This window comes from Saccopteryx leptura, chromosome 1 (genome assembly GCF_036850995.1).
Source record: "Saccopteryx leptura isolate mSacLep1 chromosome 1, mSacLep1_pri_phased_curated, whole genome shotgun sequence".
NCBI lineage: Eukaryota > Metazoa > Chordata > Mammalia > Chiroptera > Emballonuridae > Saccopteryx > Saccopteryx leptura.
This window is the reverse complement of record NC_089503.1, coordinates 37,446,801-37,465,541: the sequence shown is the minus strand read 5'-3', so window position 1 is coordinate 37,465,541 and position 18,741 is coordinate 37,446,801. Positions and strand designations below refer to the sequence as shown.

General features: G+C 39.0%; 1 long non-coding RNA gene and 1 pseudogene across 2 annotated transcripts; one reads left to right on the top strand and one right to left on the bottom strand.

The window, feature by feature from the left end:
* The window catches only part of LOC136392175 (rho GTPase-activating protein 20-like), a 70,602-nt pseudogene that overhangs the window by 33,641 nt on the left and 18,220 nt on the right, over window positions 1-18,741 (bottom strand).
* On the top strand, window positions 3-18,116 carry LOC136392205 (uncharacterized). Of its 2 annotated transcripts, XR_010748922.1 has the most exons (5): window positions 3-339; window positions 9,220-9,303; window positions 15,559-15,707; window positions 17,362-17,446; window positions 17,997-18,116. It is a non-coding gene; the product is annotated as an uncharacterized lncRNA (long non-coding RNA). The 2 variants fall into 2 exon arrangements; XR_010748921.1 differs by lacking the exon at window positions 9,220-9,303 and having other exon boundaries at window positions 15-339.

Below are 18,741 nucleotides of genomic sequence, written 5' to 3'. Positions count from 1 at the left end.
TAATGAAAGTTGCGGAGACCACGAGGAGGTTGCTGCCCAGTCCCAGCTGGCAGGACCCCAAGTTCCCTCAGGGCACGACCATGGCTTTAGCCACCTGGGTGCCTACCCGCAGGGCTCCTGGCGCGCTCCAGAGGGAACCACCACCAGGAGAGGTGCTCGCAGTGCTGGGGCGGCCGGAGCACCGCTCTGCGAACAGGTGTCTGCCGCGCGGGCGCCACAGATAATTGCGCGGGTGCCCTCTTACTCACCGGGTTCTGCGTGGGAGGTTTGGACTCACCAGGACAGGAAAAGCAGAGCCCCATCGGGACAGCAGCTGGAGGTCCCTCCTACACCGGACTGGTAAGTGTGACCTGCGTGGTAATGCGCGCGCCCAGACCGGCATGTTCGCTGGTCCAGAGCTGGGCCGGTGGCTTCACCTCTAGACTCAGCCGGTGCTTCTCTGCTGCCTCTTTCGGGGTTCTGTCCCCGTCCTGACCTCTGCACGCCCACCCCGGCCTCATGGTTCCCGTTCCAGGTTTCCCGTTCTCCCCCCATCCCAGCACTGCAGTACAGGCACCCCTGCTCCGTGCCTCAGTCCTGGTCACCCCTTCCTCCTGGCTCACCCCACCTCTCCCTCCAGTGCCAAGCCCGCGGACCTGCCTTGGGTGCCTGGAAAATGCCTGCTTCTGGAACTGTGCAGAGCTGGGATGGAGATACTGGATTCGGGGCTTCCTTTGCCTGGCTGTTTACACTGAGTGAATGTTACAGTGGAGACATGTTATTTCTGTAGGGAGATAGGACACTGAGCTCCAGGACATTAAAGTGAAATTGAATTAAACTGGCTGCAATTGGAAACTGATATCAACACCATTTTTTGCCTTCTAAATGACTCGGTTTTGTTCCACTTGAGAGAGCACAATATGAAGTCTTTTGCTGTGTGTTAGAAGCCATCCTCATGAAGATGGCATTACTAGTGGTGCCAGCTGGTCAGGTGTTTTGAATTCACCCATTCCTACAGGGATAATGATGCAGGTTGATCTATTCAGAGATACCTTAAGTGTTTCTCAGATTTTAACAGTCAGAAAAGTCATCTGGGCATCTAGTTAAATTATAATTTACTAAATTTAGGGTGAAACCTAAGATTAATTTCTGGGTAATGCTGAAGTTACTGGTATCTCTTCACGCAACTGCTATTATTATTATTATTATTATTATTATTATAAAATTTAATGCAGTGACATTGATAAATCAGGGTACATATGTTGAGAGAAAACATCTCCAGATTATTTTGACATTTGATTATGCTGCATACTCCTCACCCAAAGTCAGATTGTCTTCAGCCACCTTCTATCTGGTTTTCTTTGTGCCCCTCCTCTCCCCCCACTCCCTCTCTCTCCTTCCTTGCCACCCCCCCTTTCCATGTTACCATCACATTCTTGTCCCTGTCTCTGAGTCTTATATTTATGTCCCATCTATGTATGGATTCGTATAGTTCTTAGTTTTTTTCTGATTTACTTATTTCACTCCATATAATGTTATCAAGGTCTATTCATGTTATTGTAAATGATCCGATGTCATCAGTTCATATGGCTGAGTAGTATTCCATAGTATATATGTACCAAGCTTTTTAATCTATTCCTCCTCTGAGGGATACTTGGGTTGTTTCCAGATCTTCGCTATTCAAATAATGCTGCCACAAACATGGGGGTGCATTTTTCTTTTTGGAGCTGTTCTATAGTGTTCTTGGGGTACGTTCCTAAAAGTGGGATAGCTGAGTCAAAAGGCAGTTCGATTTTCAATTTTTTGAGGAATCTCCATACTGTTTTCCGCAGAGGCTGCACTAGTCTGCATTCCCACCAGCCGTGCAGGAGGGTTCCCTTTTCTCCACATCCTGGCCAGCACTTATTGTGTTTTGTTGATGAGCGCCATTCTGACTGGTGTGAGGTGATATCTCATTGTGGTTTTAATTTGCATTTCTCTAATGATTAGTGATTTTGAGCATTTTTTCATATGCCTATTGGCCATCTGTATGTCCTCTTTGGAGAAGTGTCTATTCATTTCTTTTTCCCATTTTTGATTGTATTGTCTTTCTGGTGTTGAGATTTACAAGTTCTTTGTCAATTTTGATTAACCCCTTATCAGATGTATTGTCAAATTTGTTCTCTCATTGTGTAGTTTGTCTTTTTATTCTGTTCTTATTGTCTTTAGCTGTGCAAAAGGTTTTTAGCTTGATATAGTCCCATTTGTTTATACTGTCTTTTATTTCACTTCCCCGTGGAGATAAATCAGCAAATATATCACTGCGAGAGAGGTCGGAGAGCTTACTGCCTATGTTTTCTTCTAAGATGCTTATGGTTTCACGACTTACATTTAAGGCTTTTATCCATTTTGAGTTTATTTTTGTGAATGGTGTAAGTTGGTGGTCTAGTTTCATTTTTTTTTTGCAGGTAGCTGTCCAATTTTCCCAACACCATTTATTAAAGAGGCTGTCTTTACTCCAATGTATGCTCTTACCTCCTTTGTCAAATATCAGTTGTCCATAGAGCTGTGGGTTTATTTCTGGGTTCTCTTTTCTGTTCCATTGATCTATATGATTTCTTTTATCAATGTTTTTTTTATAATTTCCCGAGTTCAAGGCTTTTGTCTCCTTGGTTAAATTTCCTCCTAGGTACTTTATTTTTTGATTGTCATAGTGAAGGGGATTGTTTCCTTAATTTCTCTTTCTGACTGTTCATTGTTGGCGTATGAGAATGTCTCCGATTTCTGAGTATTAATTTTAAATCCTGCCACTTTGCTGAATTCATTTATCAGTCCCAGTAGTTTTTTGACTGAAACTTTAGGGTTTTCTATATACAATATCATATCATCTGCAAATAATGATAGCTTTACTTCTTCTTTTCCAACTTGAATGCCTTTTATTTCTTCTTCTTGTCTGATTGCTGTGGCTAGGACTTCCAGGAGGATGTTGAATAAGAGTGGTGAAAGGGGGCATCCCTGCCTTGTTCCTGATCTTAAGGGGATTTCTTTTAATTTTTGCCCATTGAGTATGATGTTGTCTGTGGGTTTGTCATAGATGGACTTTATCGTGTTGAGGTATGTTCCCTGTATTCCCACTTTGGTGAGAGTTTTGATCATGAACGGGTGCTGTATTTTATCAGATTCTTTTTCTGCATCTATTGAAATTATCATGTGGTTTTTCTCCTTCCTTTTGTTTATGTGATGAATCACATTGATTGATTTGCAAATATTGTACCAACTTTGCCTCCCCAGAATAAATCCTACATGATCATGGTATATGATTTTTTCCATATATTGCTGGATCCGGTTTGCTAATATTTTGTTGAGGATTTTAGCATCTATATTCATCAGGGATATTGTCCTATCATTTTATTTTTTTGTATTGTCTTTGCCTGGTTTTGGAATCAGAATCATGCTCAACTCAAAAAATGAGCTTGGAAGTTTTTCTTCTTCTTGAATGTTTTGAAATAGCTTGAGGAGGATAGGAATTGGTTCTTTTTTGAATATTTTGTATAATTCCTTGTGAAGCCATCATGCCCTGGACTTTTCTTTGTTGGGAGTTTTTTGATAACTGTTTCGATCTCATTTGGTGTAATCGGTCTGTTTAGGTTTTCTGATTCTTCCAGGTTTATTTTTGTAAGATTGTATGCTTCAAGGAATTTGTCCATTTCATCTAGGTCGTCTAGCTTTTTGGCATACAATTCCTCATAGTATTTTTTTTACAATAGTTTGTATTTCTGTTGTGTCAGTTGTTATTTCTCTACTCTCATTTCTAATATTATTTATTGGAGTCCTCTCTCTTTTTTTCTTGATGAGTCTAGTTAAAGGTTCATCGATCTTGTATACCTTTTCAAAGAACCAGCTCCTAGTTTCATCGATCCTCTGTATTGATTCTTTGGCCACTATGTCATTTATTTCTGTTCTGATCTTTATTATTTCCTTCCTTCTACTACATTTGGGCTTTTCTTGTGCTCTTTTTCTAGTTCTTTGAATGCAGGGTTAAGTTGTTTAGTTGAGCTTATTCTAATTTCTTGAAGTGTGTCTGTAGTGCTATGAACTTCCCTCTCAGTACTGCTTTTGCTGTGTCCCATTTATTTTGAGTTGTTTTATGCTCATTTTCATTTGTTTTTAGGAATTTTTTTATTTCTTCTCTGATCTCATTCTTAATCCATTCGTTATTTAACAACCTGCTATTTAGTTTTCCTGTGTTTGAGTGTTTTTGAGATTTTCTGTGGTGGTTCATTTCTAGTTTCATGCCATTGTGATCAGAGAAAGTGCTTAATATTTTTTCACTCTTTTAAAATTTGTTGAGACCACTTTTGTACCCTAACATGTGGTCTATCCTAGAGAATGTATTATGAGCACTTGAAAAGAATGTATATTCTGTTGTTTAGGGTGAAAGGTTCTGAAGATATCTATTAAATCGAGTTGTTCTAGTATGTCCTTTTAGTCTGCTGTTTCTTTGCTAATACTCTTTCTTGAGTATCTATCTAATGATATTAGTGGGGTATTGAAATCCCCTACTACTATAGTATTGCTGTTGATCTTGCCCTTTATATCCATCAAAGTCTGCTTTTTATCATATATTTAGGTGCTCCTATCTTAGGTGCATAGATATTTATAATAGTTATATCTTTCTGTTGGATTACTCCCTTTATCATTATGTAGTGGCCTTCTTTATCTCTTAATATATCCTTTGTTTTAAAGTCCATTTTGTCTGATATAAGTACTGCTACCCCAGCTTTTTTTTTCATTTCCATTTGCTTGAAATGTTTTTTTCCATCCTTTTGCCTTCAATTTTTGTGCATCATTTGTTTTAAGGTGTGTCTTTTGTAGACAGCATTTGTACGGGTCCTGTTTTCTCATCCATGCAGCTACTCTATGTCTTTTGATTGGATCATTTAATCCATTTACATTTAAGGTTATTGATATGTTGTTGTTTATTTGTATTTTATTCTTTAAAGCTGTATTCCTCTTTTGCTATATTCTTTTCTCATTTTCATCTGTTTACACCATGCCCCTTAACATTTCCCGCAGCACTGATTTGGTTGTAATGAATTCCTTGAGGTTTTTTTTCTCTGGGAAGCTTTTTATTTCTCCTTTAATTTTAATTGTTAGCCTTCCTGGTTAAAGTAGTCTTGGTTGTAGATTCCTGTTCTGCATGACTTTGAATATTTCTTGCCATTCCCTTCTGGCCTCAACGGTTTCTGTTGAGAAGTCGGATGTCATCCTTATGGGAGCTTCTTTGTAGGTGATAGCTTTTTTTTCTCTTGCACCTTTTAATATAAATATTTTCTCTTTATCACTTAGCTTTGGTATTTTAATTATAATGTGTCTTGGTGTAGGTTTCTTTGGGTTTCTTTTTAATGGAGTTCTCTGTGCTTTTTGAACTTGTGAGAGTTTCTCCTGCATTAATTTAGGGATGTTTTCAGCTATGATATGATTGAACAAAGTCTCTATCCCTTGTTCTTTCTCTTCTTCAGCAACACCTATGATAGGGATGTTATTTCTCTCCATGTTGTCACAGAGCACTCTTAGAGTTTCCTCAGACTTTTTGTGACTCTTCTTTTTTCTTCTCTGCTTTCTTTTCTTCATTCAAATTGTCCTCCAACTCGCTGATTTGATCCTCAGCTCTATCCATCCTGTTCTTAATTCCTTCCTTTGTGTTATTCATTTCTGATATTGTATTTGTCATCTCTTACTAATTTTTTAATATTTCAATATCCTTTTTTATACTTGCTATTTCTTTATTTAGGTGTTCGTAATGACCATCCATTGTTGGTCTAAGATACCTAAGCATCCTTACAATCATTATTTTGAACTCTGCATCAGGAAGTTTGGTTATTTCCATTTCACTCAGTTCATCTCCTGAAGGTTTCTCTTGTGGTTTCATTTGGATTGCACTACTTTGTCTTCTCATTATGTCTGTGGTTTGTTTGTAGAGCTGTTTGAGTTATGCTTGGTGTTGTCTGCCTCTAGTTATCAATCGTGTTATTTCTAGGTCTTCTTGGGTTAGCATCAGCTATTATTTGTAATCCACTTTTTATTGTGGTTGTTCATTGATTGCTTTCTCATATGTGCCTTGACCAGGTAGCTACAGCAGAGCGAGTCACCCCTTGCTCAAGCCAGTAACCTTGGGCTCAAGCTGGTGAGCCTTGCTCAAACCAGATGAGCCCGCGCTCAAGCTGGCTACCTCAGGGTTTCAAACCTGGGTCCTCACACAACCCAGTCCAATGCTCTATCCACTGCACCACTGCCTGGTCAGGCTGTAATCCACTTTTTGATTTGGGCTACTTTGAAGTCTTGATTTGTTTGTTTTTTTAACAGGTGATAGTCTTGTTTACTGAACTCAGCCTCCTCAGCAGGGGACTTCCTTGAAACTGTATCTAGGAGTGTTGTGGGTGTAACCTGACACTCTGAAGGCTTCTTCTACCAGATAATCTCTCTGGAGGCAGGCTGTTTTCTCAGCTTCATTAGGGGGAGGTGTATCTCAAATCTCCATGGAGACTTGAGTTACTGCCCCTCCTCCCCACTTCTTGTATTCAGCTGTGTCTTCTTGAGCTGGTTGGAACTGGAGAGATGTCTAGAAATCTGTGATCCGGAAGCACTTTAGTCTTGTGTTATGTGGAAGGATCAGTCCCTCCCCCAGCTATGGCCACCTTCAGCACTGTATTAGTCACCTTTTTAAGTAGCCCTCTGCATTCCTCTGCACCTCTACATCTGTCCCTCTTTCTCCCTTTCCCTCTGGGAATACAAGCCAGTCCTTTCAACACACCTTGCTCCCTGGTCGCCAGGCAAGCGGCTGTGAGCAGTATTTTCTGGTCTTTTTTCTGGAGTTAGCAGGGGAGATTCAGGCGCTCCCTACCAGGTTTGTTGTGTCTTTCTTCTTTGTTCCTTGGTTTCAGAGAGCTTTTCTTGTAGTCCAGAGTGGGTTTCTCATGCTGATTGTTTCTAAATTGACACCTATGATAAGAATAATGGGATGATATTTCACATGTATGACAAAGTGTTTGGAATTTTTTAAAGGTATTTGCACTGTTCTATTTATATCAGCAGTAAGAAAGTACAAGTTATATTTCATCCCAGCTAACAGTTGGTGTGGTTGCTGGTGCAGAGACCAGCTCTCAGTTGTTGTCTTCCTGAGGAGAGAATTCAGTGAGGAGACAAAAGTGCAGCAAGTACAGCAGGATTTTAATGGGCTCACAGGAATATGCACAGAAGGGACAAAGAGAGAGAAGAAACAAGGGCCTTGGAGACAGGTTCAGGGGTTTAGCCTGGAATGAGCTGCTGCTGCCCATTGCTCTCCTGTTGCAAGTATTTTCAAGTACCTTAGGACTTAAGAGAATGAGCAAGGCTAGGAAAACGCACATGGAGAGAAGAGGAGAAAAAGGATGAGGAGGAGGAGGAGGAGGAGGAGGAGGAGGAGGAGGAAGAGGAGGAGGGAGGAAAGGCAGGAGTATGTTCCTAGAATGGAGAGCTGGGGGATCTTCTGTCTTAAGGGATTTTAGGGGTGGAGATTTCTGGGAAGGTTCCAGGGGAGGGGGACGGTCTCCATAGACTATTCACCAGCTCTCCAGGTGTACTTTTAAGGACCTGTCAGGGCAGGTCATTCGTCAGTGCAGTTGGTCCTATGATCAGCCTTGGCATCACTTTTCTGGCTTAGCTGCTGTTCTGGGCCTAAAGCTGAAGTCAACTGAGATCTCAATGTAGTTGATGTAGGTCAGAACCTCATTGGTCAGGGGCTCAGTGCTTAAGGAATATTCTTTGGCACCCTTGTTCCTTACCCTTTTTTAGGTATCTAACGTGCATGACTAGCAATCTGTCAGGGGAGAAAAGGTCAGTGGAGGGTCTGAACCACCTGACCAGGGATGTGTTGTTGAAGGAAAGGTCCCCCTGGGGGTAAGAACCTTGTTACCCAGTTTTGACTGTTGCTATGCCGCTGGTGTTATTTGGGAAGTGACATTGTGTTCCTTGGCCTATAGTCCTTGTTCAGCTCATGTCTGTCTAACTGCCTACCACAGTCTGATCAGTCATTTCAATTTTACCAATTCAGGTGGACATATAGTGCTGTTAATTTGTATTTCTCATTTTTTAATGAACTATCTGGGTATTTTTATATTTGATTCAAAATGTCAGTTCAAATAATTTGTCCATATCATAGGATAGTTTTTGTTTTAATTTTTTTTTCTGGTTAAAAGACATATTCTGTCTTAATTCAAATCTATGAAATTCATTGAGATTAAGGTCTAGCAGATTGTCTATTTTCATGTTCCAGTGTAAAGTTGCATGGCTAATTGTTCTGTTGATGTTGGGTGGAAGAGTTTCTAAATATCAGTAAAATATGATTTTTCTCTTTTTATTAGAGGAATGCTAAATTTCAATTTTAATTGTTGATATTTATATTCTTTTATTTCCATTAGTTTTTATTAATGTCTTTTGAAGTTTTGTTATTGAGTCATATATTTGTGATTATGTGTTTGTAATGAACTGTAGCTTTTATTATAAATTACTTATCTGTATACCCGATAATATGATTTATTCTGAAGACCAGTTGGTGTTAGTACAATAGCCATTCTAGCTTTAAGATTTATGTTTTAATGGACTATATTTTTGCATCATCTTATTTTTAAACAATCTGTGCTTATGGACAAAGCTTGTTTCTGGTAGACTTTTTGTATAGTTTTGGTTTTTAAAGAATAGAGCTTGATCATCTCTGCCTTATGGGAGAAAATTCTTTATTGGTCTTAACATGTTTCTGTATGTTTTCTGAACAAAGGTTTCAATATTTTCTGCTTTAGACTGTCTCTTTAAAAATATTTTTAAAGTCGTTATTTATTTCACAGAGAAGAGAGAGACAGAGAAAGAGAAGGGGGAAGGAGCAGGAAGCATCAACTCCCATAGGTTCCTTGATCAGTCAGGTCCATGCTTCTTCTACTGCACCAACACAGGTCAGGACAAGGTGATTTTTAACAAAAAATGCTTTGATACTTCTTTCTCTCACTATTGGTGTGTAAAAAATGAGCAGAAACACAGGAACTTAATGAAAAGTACATTTCTTACCTCGCAGTTTTCATGAGTTAGAAATCTGAGCATGGCTTTGGGCGGTCTCCTCTCAGAGTTTTCTGGGCTTCCACAAGATGCCAGTGTAGGCCTCTGGTGCTAGTTAAGGCTCGAAGTCTTCTTCCAAGTTCCTGTGGTTGTTGAGAGTTCCTTTCCCTGCAGCTTCTGTACTCCAGAGGGTTTGCTTCTTCAAAGCCAGCAATGGAAAAAGAGAGGTTCTCTTCAGGTTCCAGTCTCTGAGCTCAGGTAAGTCCCAAGCCCCCTCTAAATGTCTGGCCCCCACAGATAGTCTCCTTGGTGCTTAACTAAATTCCTCCTATTGGGGTCCTTAATCACATTTGAAAATTCTTTTAATTTTGCCATGTAATGTGACATAATCACATAGGCGATATATTTGCATATTCATAAGAAAAAGGAATTTATACTCAAGGAGAGAGAGTTTGTGACACGGTGTGGATCTCAGAGCGTTTTTTAAAATCCTGTTGATCAGTCATTGTTTTATTAAGATCTTAAAATTTGAGATTAGAATAGCACATCTAGTTTTTTTATTTTTAAATTCTTCTGACTGGTGTTTAGATTTCTTAAAGCCCGGAATTAGTACTTAACTATGTGGGATTTGTGTAAATAACATTGTGGTTAGGGTTTTTTTTTTTTTTTTTTGGAAGCAAACCTTTTTTTTAAATTTTAGAAAATATTATGGATTGATTTTAGCTAGACAGCAAGATGAAGGGAGAAAGAGACTGAGAGATGCATTCATTTGTTGTTACACTTAGCGGTACATTCAGTGTTTGCTTCCCATATGTGCCCTGACCGGGAACAGAACCTGCAATTTTGCTATTTCAGGATGACACTCTAACCAAGGGAGCTCATGAGTCAAGACCAGAAACCAACCATTCCTATAAATCCTTTATTTCTGGAAAAATGACTGTTTAATGAATAAGAAGGACTATTATTGTAAAGATTTAGTGTTGGATGAACTACTGTTGTTGTTTTGTGTGTTCAGAGACAGAGAGACAGAGAAAGGGCCAGTAAGGGAAAGAGATGAGAAGGATCAATTCCTTTTTATTCCACCTCAGTTCACTGATTGCTTTCTAATAAGTGCCTTGACAAGAGGGGTATAGCAGAGCTAGTGACCCCTTGCTCACACCAGCAAGTTTGAGATTCATGTCAGTGAGTTTGGGCTCAAGCTAGTGTTCGTAGTTTCAGATCTATGATCCCATGCTCAAGCTAGGAAGCTGGCGTTGAAGGTGACGAGCCTGTGCTTAAGCCTCATGAGTCCGTGCTCATGCTGGTGACCTTGGTGTTTCTAACTTGGGACTCCAGCATTCCAGCCAGATGCTATATCCACTGCACCTCCACCTGGTCAGGAATTACTTATCAGTTTCTATATCGAACGACAATTGCTCTAAATTTAGGTCCAGCTGCCCTTGGCATTATATTTAGAACCAGGACAGAGGAGAAACAGAATGTTCAAATTTTCTAGAGCCTGTTATATGGTGCTGCAGTGGATAAAACATTGATATGGAAAGATGAGGTGGCCAGATTCAAACCCTGGCCTTCTCTAGTCAAGATACATAAAGGAAGTACCTACTATGAGTTGATGCTTCCTGCTTCTGCCCCCCTCTTTCTCTATTTCTCCTCTCTCTCTCTTTCCCTCTCTCTTTCTCCCTCCTTCCTCTCTCTAAAAGTCAGTAAATAAAACACTGCCACTAATTATTTAGAAAAGCAGATTTAAAACTGTGGATGAAGGAATAAAAAATGTATTTTCCCACATACTTGGATTGAATTTTAAGACTAAGGCTCAATCAACCCTAGCAGGTGTCTCAGTGGATAGCGTGTCAGCCTAGTGTGTCAGCTTAGCATATGACGACTTGAGTTTGATTCCCAAGGTGAATCAATGAAATACAAGAGAAGTGACCATCTGCTTCTATCCCTCTCTCTCTCCCTCCTTTTTCTTTTCCACTACCATGCCAGTCTCAGGTGCTAAATATAGTTCCATACTCAAACATCAGCAGCAGATGTCCTTGCCTGGTGAATCCCGCTCAGGACATATGTGGGAACTGTTACTATCTTATTCCATCTCATTTATAAAACAGAACTGAGGTTGAATCCTCCTTGAAAAATATTTTATTGGAAACTCTTTTATTTTCGTATGACGGTGTTTGTAGGAAAGGTTCACGAATGAAGGGGGCGATTCTCATTTTGTATAAGAAAAACTGAAGGAAATTTATGAAAGTTACTGTTCCATGTTAGGAAATTAAGGAACCTTCTATATCATGTATTATTATTATCTTGGCAGCTATGTTAATAATTTTCCTCTTTTCCCATACCACAGTACCTATATTCTTCCATTCATTGTATAAATTCAGTTCTTACTGTGCACCTGTCATGCCTAAGGAACATGTTCTGGTGCTGAGGAGATAACAGTGAAAAGATAGATCAGATTGTAGTAAGTGTTTGGGTAACAGAAGGGTAAGAAATAGTAGGATGGTTATGTCGGATAGTTGGGATTTGTTTATTGAGTGAGGTCAGGAGAAACCCCCACCACAAAGTAACTCAAATAGAGAGTCATGTGGTGATCTCTAGAATGGGTGGAAGTTCAACAAATGCTGTCTAGTTGTGCTTTTATCAACAGACCGACAGACAACATTTAAAAGCAACTGTAGCAAGAAAGACAAGGGGAACTTCCTGGTACTAACTTCCAGGTCTCTTTTTAGTCTGTATAATCACAGAGCTGAAGAGTGAATGCACTTCCTTAGACAGTATCTTTCAATGAATTTTTAGCTAGATAGGAGAGAAGAGAGGAATTTAGATTTTCTGTTATCAACTACCAGTAAGGTGTCCTAATGGAAAGGTACTGTTCACAACAGAAAGTTACAAAAAGAGTAAATACAGTGTTACACACACCGCTAAGGTAAAGCTGAACTTTAGTTAAACACAAATACTTTCTAGTATTCTAGGTATCCCAATAATTTCTGCGATAGATCTCCTTTGAAGAATTATTTTTTTGTCTGAAAATTCAATTTTAACTAGGCATCCTGTGTCCTCAGTTGCTAAATATAGCAACATTAGAAATTGTATGGTCTGTAGTTCATCAAATAATTTCTTTTAACAAGTATTTAAAAGAAATCTAAATACTAAAGGTAAAATGCAAGTATAATTCCAATGAAGTTTAGGAGTATTGGGGACTTACTGAGCACCTTCTTTAAACAGCTGGTACAGACACAGAAAAACACACATGTTCTGCTGGAACATTCACCACTTCAGAAAAGAGAGGAATTTCTTTCTGAGCCCTAACAATGTCTATAGGTGGACAAGAATGTCCCCTACACATCCTGGTCTGAGTCTCTTCCCTAGGCATTCCACCAATTGCCAAATCTGCCAGTCTGGGAAAGGGATGAAGACCCCTGAGCCGCCTACAGGCAAGTTGACTGAAGCTAAGTGGGGAGACCACACGGAGGCAGCGACCCAGTTTCTGCTGGCAGGACCCTAAGGTCCCTCCAGGCGTGAACACAAGTCTTCCCCATCAGGGTGCCCACCCTCAGGCTCCTGGCATGCTCAGGGACAGGTGCAAGCAGTGCGGGCCTATACTAGCGATGATCCAGCCTTACTCACCAGGTTCGACGTGGGAGCTTTGGACTCACAAAAACAGGAAAAGCACAGCCCCTTCAGGAGAATGGCTGGAGGTCTCTCCTGCACTGGACCAATAAGTGTGACCTGCATGGTAATGACAGCATCCCCCAGGGGCAGAGTTTGCTAGATCCCCAGTAGGGCTGGTGGCTGAGAAGCTTGGCTCCACCCAGTGCTGCTCTGCTCCTTGTTCTTGGGACTCAGTTTAGGCTCTAAACTCCTGCCCTGCTTCATAGGCCCCCACCATCTACACTCAGGTTACCAGCCCTCTGCATTCTAGTACTCCCCACCAGCCAGTGCCAGGCAGGTGAACCACCAAAGCATCGGCCACATCAGTCTATTGGCCTTCTTATTTACTTAATTTAAGAATGCAAAGCACTTTCTCTTAGTTCTCTGCCTGTGATCACACACATTGAGCCTAGAATAATACGTAGGAGCCTGCTGTTCTCTTTCTCTCATAAATGTCCTGATTTATGGAAGTTTCGGTATCAGATCCTTGGTTCTTGCTTCTTCAGAAAGGCACATCTTCACACATAGGAGTACGCTGGACCTTCAATTGTGGAAATAGGGCATGAGCAACACAAAAAAGTCTTACAGTGCAGTGGTGGTCTACTCCCACACCACAACTTAACTGATGCCCTCTGAAGTGACCTTCCCTAGTGATAGAAAAACCCCTGTTGCCTAATTTCTGTCATGAGAAATCTTTCAAAAGGTAATAAATTTATATTTTCTGTTGGAAGTGACGTGAATCTGAAGATAAACTACTATTGGATTATTCAGCCAGAATGACAGTGAAATCTATTTTGAAAAGCAATTCTGAATTACAAGATGTAATGCTTAATTTTTAGACAGTCATCTAAGCAACGGTGAAATGAATGATTTATAGCCACACTTTACAACTGTTTAGTACTTCCAAACTGGGTTGGCCATGCCTTAAGTGGCTCAGTATTAGATACATTATTTATTAGATAGCCTGCATTTCTAGGAATTGAATATTGAACCTTACTTGTTGTTAACTTCAGGATGCTCAAAACTTACTTTCTGTTTTGCTGAGTCAGAGCTCCCTAATACTTCCCATTTTCCTATATGTTTGTACTGTTCTGTGTGAATTTATACAGCTGGGGCAAAAAGACACATTTGAAAACTTATTCAAGTCTTTTCTGTCTTAGTTGGGTTTATACTGACTGGAAAAAGACACAATGCCATTTAATATTAGAATAATGTTAATTTAATGTTAAGTTTTACTAAAGGAGAGAAGCCCTTTTCTAAGGGCTTGAAAGTCTTAAAATCACAAATCATGGGAAAGTTGAGTATGCTAAAACTTCCATTCAGTGTAAGAGCAGATGAATGTATTCACATTCACTGTGGTTTCAAATATCTTCCCTTATTTTCCAGTTTTGCACTAAGTTGCTATTTTGAGGACACAAGTGAACTTAGAATTGGAGACTGAAAATTTATACCAATAGCACAGAGGTCTATTTGTCAAGCAAGAAAAAAGTCGCCTTACTTAAAATATGTTCACCTTTACTGAAGATATAATTCCTTTAAGACATCTAATTCCTGAAAGCCAGTGTGGGAAATACCTCACTTTACACTGACAGACAAAATGTAAATGCAATGTTGTTGTTTTTTATTGAGCATTGTCTTTGAGCCCTCTCAGATAGATGCTCATCAGTACCTGATCATTGTCCTGATACTTGAACTCAGTCAACTTACTGGGTCCTAACACTGAGTTGCAGTGCTGATTGAGAACAAAACCCTTGGAAAGGTCCCCACTCCTATTTCTCTATGTTAGAACTGACACTTGAAAAGATTCAAACTTCCAGAATACAATGTCATTTTTAAGCAGAACCGTGCCAGGAACATGGATTGATTTGTTCAACAGTATTGCAGGGTTGAATACCATAAATTCGACATTTATATAGCATATTTATAAAATAATGCTTGTCAAATTTTCATTTAGAATTTATTTTGTATTTCATCGAGTGTTCATTCCATTTGAAACTGCATGAACCTTGGGAGAGAGGTGAAATGAATATGAGTTCCTTATGATGAATTTTGAAAACGGAAGCTCAGATTATTTAGGACAACTAACCAAGATCATTCCATTCTACATTAGTTAATAAATACTTTTGGATACTATTAATTTGTATTCCTTGATTTGCAAGAACAATGTGGGAGCTAGAAAAATGTTAATACTTTTCCTCTTCCTAATTTCTTCTGGCTGGACTAATAACCAAATTAACAGAAATTAACAGGTGAAAATTCAATGTTTAGTACAAGTACATGGGGAATTCACGTAGACACAATCATTCCCTGAAAATCCCAGAGACACTGAGGCACCATTTTGTATATAAGATATTTTGGACCAAGGAGGACAGGGAGAGGGCAGGCAGTTAGTTTTCAGAAGTGAGAATGGGTGATTTACAGGTAGCTGAGGAACTGGGGAACACACGTGGCAGGAGAATCCGTGGTAGGTGACTCAGAAACGGTGGAACACAGTGGTATGTAGGTAACAGGCCCCTGCTTGAAGCCCTTGTTGACCATATCAATTCAAGTTAGGCTAAGGCAGCGTTCGAAGATCTCCTTCCTGAAGCAGATTTCTCTAATCTGAGTTTCTTGTGCAGGAAAGGAGTGGAGAGTTAGTGTTTCTTTCTGAGTCTTTTATTTCCTAATAAACAACTTAAAACCAGTATCCCAAAAACATAGTTTTGGGGTGGCAGAATTTTGATCTCTTCAACAGAAATGCATGGAAGTAAGTAACTGAATGGGATCATTACATTTGCTTCATGGACTGCGAAATACAAGATGGAATTTGGTTTAGTCAAATAATGATTATTTTTATCTCTACTTGCTTGCTTTTCTCTGCAGGTTGTAGCTAGTATTTTCTGCGGAGAATGAGGGCCTTTAGCACCCACATCCGTCTTACCAGGGTATCATTGTTCTTTGCACTTTAACCTCAACCTGACTCAGAGTTCTCCCTGCTTTTGAGGAGGCTTCTAATTGGTGCATATTACCAGGTAAGAGAACATAATTTCAAAGCTCAGGTTTTGTCACTAAATATGGTTAGTATTAGTAAATTAATGGAGCATCTGCTTTTCAGCTTTGGAATGATTGCATTCTCATTTTTAAGATGAATTGAATCAACATTGTAGGAAAAGTGATAAATTATTCTTTGTTTTTTTGAACTTTTCTGTTCACAATCTAGCAAGAATGATTTAAAAGCCATGGTTGATATTTAGAGAGACAAAGAAAGAAATCTCAGGTGTCAAATAGAAGGTGCAGTGTTCAGCTTGTTGAAAATGAGTAGAGGAAATAGAGTCTTCCTAAGACCTGTAGAGTTCTGACATGGACACTAACTAATAGATATGAGAAGTCTTTTATTAGGCAATTAAATCATATTTCTATATATACGTATTCCTCATTAAAGAGCAATGGATATGCGTAGGGTAGAAAAGACAGGGATGTCAGTATAAAAAGTACCTTGTTTCTGAATTTTCTCTGTTCAATCAGGTCTACCGGAAAGTTCTGTCCATTTCTATCACAAGAAGTTTCAACATGTAAGCACATGTTTATTTGGCGCATGTGTGTGTCTCTATTTTTATCACTTAATGTATACATACTGACGTGGCAAATTAACTAAAACAAAGTTGATTCACATTATTTTATCTTTATATTATTTAATAAAGTTTATTGAAGGAAAGAAAAATTTGAATTTTGTTTTATTCCTAAATAGGACAGAATTTTCCGGTAGACCTTATATTTGGCACAGGCTTCTTTAGATTAAGCTAAACCACATGTGTTTCTGTCAGTAATATGGGGCTAATCCTCCTGTCTATTTTAAAGAGTTGGATGATTTAAGGAATAATGTGTTTGTGTGTGCTTAAGTAATATTTTCTTTTGCTCTTAAAAATTTGAAGATATCTTCTTATGTGGCTAGAGTTTACAAGGGGTGAGCAGAGGAGAAAACAGATTTGATTTACCAAATGGATATATATACAAAGTTTCTTTCTTCATGAGAATTATTAGAACACATAATAATTCTCCAGAATAGTATATATAAATAATTTAAAATAATTCTTAGAATCAGGAGCTTTATCTACTTAGCAAACACTATCATTTTTTTCTAGAGCGACTAGAAGTTAATTTCTGATAAGTAATCATCTCATTTCAGAGTTACAGCGCTTCAGGATGTATGTTCATTTATTAGAAATAAGTCCAGCAGGTAGCACAACAACCATAATATTGACACTAACAGTTTGGAGCTAGGGAGGAAAACAAAGTCCTTGCATAGCCAGAAGATGGTGCTAGTTGACCAAACTTTAAAAATCAATGCCTGACTTTAAAATAACCAACCTCACTTTTACTGAATTTCAGACTTTATAATCCGGGTACTGTTGACATCATTTTTGAAATTCATCAGTCTTCAGTAACTTCAAATTTAAACTTCAAGTTAATTTACAATAACAGAACTCTGAGCAGCTCATGAAAGCCAGAAATACTTTTCCACCAGTCTACTTATCTCCCCCGTCTTTGCAAAGAAAAATATTTTTTAAAATTTGTATTTTATTGTTTCTCTATCTTCATATTTTTCAATACTATACTTTTTGAACACTAGAAACACTCATGATCCAGCTTTAAATTCCTGTTCCTATTCATCAGTTCTTCCACCAGGATGCTTTTGGGAAGGTGATCCATTGAATTAGAAGATCCGTCAACCAGCAGATACACTTTCTGGCATGTCCAAATTAGAAAAAATGTAAGTTGACATATTTCTCCTATTGTACCCTGTGGACTCTTCTAAAACACTATTTCATGTGTATGTTCTTTTGTTTATCTTCAAGCCTTTATTTACTTGAAAATATTAGAAAATAAAAATTAAACTGCTTTATAATTCTGTTTTAAACTTTTCTATAATCCAGTAATATATTCGAGAAACTGGTTCTGTTCATTAAGCATCTTACCCGCTTGCCTGTGAAATATCTTCTAGGTGCATCTGTTTCCCATGAGCCTTTCCGCCCCCTTCATCTTCTAACCTCAGCTTCTGGACGGTTCCCATAGCCTCCTAGGAGTTGACTTTCATTTTCTCCTGTCCCCTTTAACCTGTGTTCTGGGAGATGAAAGAGACATGTATTGTAAATGTAAATGTGATCCTTCACTCCTGTTCTGAAAACCCTTCAACAATGTTCCACTGCTTGTAAACAGGCAGACCTGCAGCATGTCCCGACAGGCACGTGCCCACTCTTCCCATTTCTCTCCTGTGCCCTCGCTACATGGCATTTCAAAGAGTGTGCTTCATCTTCCCACAGATCTTTCTACATGTCTTCTTTCGGTGAGCAAGTGATTCTCCACCATCCACTGAGATGGGGCATCCACGTTTTTGGATCAGAGCTTCCACATCACCTTCCTGGGGACGTCTTCTCTATCACAGAGATAGGGATATAGGTCAGGGCGCTCTATTACGGGCATCTGCAGCACTGGGGAACTCTCCTGTGTGGCTATTGCCTGTAGAATTGGGCATGGTTTCTAATGGGTCCCTGTCATTTATTTGTTCTTTATTATTATATTACTATATGTAATTTTAATAAATCTGCTGTGAGAATATATTTTGGTTATACAGAGATATCAATACAGTGTACTCTAAAATAATTTTTTTGTTGAGTTAAATTCATCTGTAAATCTTGTAACAACAAGTTTATAGTCACAAAATCTGAACAAAGAGCAAACACAATATTCCATCTAACACAGGGTAATGCGCAAGTTCACTCTGATGGGGACTGAGCGTTTACCATAATTTTACTTTCAATACCAAGCATAATGATATAGGTAATGAGAATTGGAAGGGTTACTTTTCTATTTTACAAAATCGTGCTGCTGTTAATTAAATTTCATTAGTCAGTGTGATGATAATGTTAAAAAAATAGACCATGAGCCTGAGCTGAGGTGGCGCAGTGGCTCGAGTGTCGACTTGGGATACTGAGGCCACTGGTTCGAAACCCTGGGCTTTCCTGGTCGAAGCACTTGTGCTTCCTATTCCCGCTTTCTCTCCTTCTC